The following is a 3,803-nucleotide window of genomic DNA, read 5'->3' as shown; positions in this document are numbered from 1 at the left end:
GCTACACAGATTATTAGAAATGGGCTAGTCCAGGTGCAAGAGTTAGCTGAGAAAAGGCTAGATATAATGGGCCAAGCGGTGTTTAAAAGAATACAGTTTCCGTGTAATTATTTCAGGGCATAAGCTAGAGCTAGCCATGTGGGCGGCTGGGTGCTGAGGACGCAGCCCCGCCGCTCCCATTACTACATATCCCAGATGCATGAACTTGCTTTTTGGAGCCTGTTCGCTCTGATGGGATACCTCGCTCAGCCTTGGTATGGGAGGAGGGACTTGGTCGTGCCTCAGTTGGTATGCCAGACTTTGTTGACTCCCCAAGGAAGGCCTTACCTGCTTTGATGAATGGATGGGGGTAAGAGCGAGGGGGGGGGGCAGAAGAAGGAGAGGGAGAGAAACTGTGGTTGGTATGTAAAATGAAAAGTAATTTTTTAATAAACAAAAAAGAACATCCTTATATCCAGAATCCAAGCCCATTGTCATTTATATATGCTTGTGAATACCTTCTTCTACTCTGGCTTGTCATTTCGCTCCCATGATGCTATTTTTAGTGTCTAGATGCTCCTGAGTTTAGTGCAAACCAATATTTACAAGGAACTTTCAAGAAAAATTCAAAATTTCTTGAACTGAATAAAAATGGAAAAACAATATTTCAAGATTATGGAGTGATTCCAATACAGGGCTTAGAGGGGATTTGCACTAAATACTTTGGAAATCAAGGGTTGGCAAGCTTGCTCCGTGGTTAAAACCACATCCTGCTCTCGCAAAGGAACTGAGTTCCATTCCCAGCCCTTATGTTGGGCAGCTCCAAGGACCCTGACTTCTGGCCTCTGTGCGCATCTGAACTCATATGCACAAACCCACATTCACATGTACATAGACACATAATTACAATAAAATATATATACTCTCACTCAGCCTTAAGAGGCCTAAGACAGGGTTAAGATTAGGGTTAGAGTTAGGATTAGGCTCAGTGGTTAATATGTACCAACTGAGGCAGGACCAAGCCTCCTTAGAGGTTGGCCTGACCTGTATAGTGAGTTCCAGGACAATATAGGTTAAATGGCAAAACCTTTCCAAATGAGGTGGGGGAAAGAAGGAAGTGGAGAAGGTCTAACTTACAAACTGAAATAGGAAAAATCAAACCAAAAGTAAGTGAAACAATAAAAATTATAAAGAATGAGAATCAGGGAAGTGGAAACCATTAAGGGACTGGAGTGATGGCCCAGTGGTTAGAAGCACCTGCTGTTCTTGCAGAGGACCTGGTTTGGATTCCCAGAACCCACATGGTGGCTCATCACCAATCCAGTTATGGGGTGTCCAGTGATGTCCTCTGCTGACTTCCAAGGGCACATACGTAGTACACATGTATACATGCAGGCAAAACACTCATGCACTTAAAATATTTTTTAAAAGGTTGAAAATGGTTAAGATCTATAGTCAGTTCATTGAAAACATAAAGAAAATTAAATCTCTTGATAACAATTTGCTGTTTTCATGAAATATATTGAGAAGGCTCTTCTCCACTTAATGTTGGCTTTGTTTTGTTTTTCTTGTGTGTGATACAGGGTCTGCCTAATACTGCAGCCTTGACTCAATCTGCCTGCCTCATCCCCTCCAGTGCTGGGTTCCAGGCATAAACCATCACACTTGCCTTTTTTTTTCTTATTCTTTGGAAGGGATCAACTGTTGGGAGAATTTGCCAGTGACACTATTTGAGGCTTGGTGTCTTCATTAGCTATAAGAATATTTGTATTTTTAAAAATTCTTCTGTCAGTATTTGCAAAGCATGTTTTTAAAAACAGCATGTCTACTTAATTTTTTAAAAATTAAGAATTGAAGGCATGGGTTTATCATCATATTATTACAAATTTCTAAATGGACATTTGATAATAATGTTATTTTTAATATTTTATTTTGTGTCTTTTTTTATATTAGCCTTGGTCATACATACATTGAGCATTATATTTTGTTCAACTGTAGATCTGGCCTGTATCTTACCTATTTTTTTTTTAATCTTTTCTGAGTTTTCTCCCTATTTTTGTTGGTTAACTCTACCTTACTTACTTACTAGTTTTTAAGAGAATTTTAAATTATGTTCATCTGTTTATTTAACTGGAGGGCATGTGTGTTCTGATGTCATGTGGGTCCTGAGAATTGAACTCAGGCTGTCAGGCTTGGCAGCACATGCCCTTTACCCATAAAATCATGCTGCCCTCCCAATTTTTTAGGTTTCTGAGACAGGGTCTTGCTATGTAGTCTAAGTTTCCTTAAGGTCTGTGGAAGTTACAGTATATTTCATCATTTCCAAATGTTTGGAGACTTTTCTCCTTGACTTCTTATTAATTTGTAGCTTTACCTCACTGTGGTTGGGAAAACCTTGATATTGCAGCTTCTCAATTCCTCAGTGGCTTTCCAGGGTCTTAAAAAAATGTTTTCTACGTAGGCCTGCTCTGTGGTTGCTCTCTGAAACAAGTTCGATACAAAGTAGCCAATTTAGCTGCTGCCACATTAATAGCTACCACCAGTAGATAGTGACGCCACCACAACCCATAGATCACCAGGATCCCATTTCCCGTCAGCAAAAAAAGCCACAAATGTATCCCAAGTCCAGCAGCTCAGCCTTAGGAATCCTTCTTTGCTCCACAGCCGCTGTTCTGCAGCTAATATGCTCTTTACTGCATTTATTGTCGCTTGAGGGCTCCCCTGGCAGGCTCCACCTTTTCTTTTCTCTGTTTTTTAAAGACAGATTCTTGTGTAGCCCAGGCTGGTCTTGAAATAGTTATGTAGCAAAAGATGAATCTGAACGTCTAGTCCTCTTGCCTCCACTGCTCTGGTGTAGGAGGTCCTTCTGTTTATGTGTTTCTTTCATTGGTTGAATAAAGAAACTGCCTTGGCCTTTTTGATAGGGCAGAACTTAGGTAGGCATGGAGAAGACAGAACTGAATTCTGGAAGAGTGGCAGACGCCATGGAACTCCTGCCTGAGGCAGACGCTGGTTAGACAGATGCTGGTTAGAATCTTGCCAATAAGCCACAGTCACATGGCTTAATAGAAATGGACTAAATTAAGATGTAAGAATTAGCCAATAAGTAGTTAGCGCTAATGGGCCAGGCAGTGTTTAAATGAATACAGTTTCTGTGTGATTATTTCGGGTGTAAGATAGCCGGGTAGCCGGGATGACAAGCAGCCCACTCCTCCTGTTACACCACTCAGTTCTTTAGTCCGCATGCAAATGTGTGCCATTACACCTATTTTTTTTTAAAAAAAAAAAAGGATAAATTTTTATTAGCTTATTGAGAATTTCAAACAATATATTTGATCACTTTCATCCAACCACCCTAAATTACCCCAAGGTCTGCACCCATCTCCATACCCTTGAACTTTGTGTCCTCTCTTTCTATTTTTGATTTAAAAATCCATCTACTCCAACCTTGCTGCCAATATACGTGCAGGTATGGGGAGCATGGTCAATCTACTGGAGCAATACCCTTAAAGAAAACTGACTTTTTCTCCTTCAGAAGCCAGCCCATCCCCAGCTCCCCAGCTAGGGATGAGGCACATGAACTCCTTCCTCTCCATGCTAGGATGCTGATTGGCAGGTCTTGTACACTCGGCCACAGCTGCTTGGAGTTTGAACTCAACAGCCCTATCATTTCCAGAGTTCACTGCTTTGCTCTGCTCCTACCTGGTCTCTGGCTCTTACAGCCTGGGTGCTCCCTTTCTGTAGTGGCCCCGATCCTGGGGAAGGGATGCTCTACAGATGTCTTACAGTCTGGGTGCTCCCTCTCTGCAGTGGCCCCTGAGCCT

This window comes from Microtus ochrogaster, chromosome 6 (assembly GCF_000317375.1).
Source record: "Microtus ochrogaster isolate Prairie Vole_2 chromosome 6, MicOch1.0, whole genome shotgun sequence".
NCBI lineage: Eukaryota > Metazoa > Chordata > Mammalia > Rodentia > Cricetidae > Microtus > Microtus ochrogaster.
Note: the sequence above shows the minus strand (reverse complement) of the source record.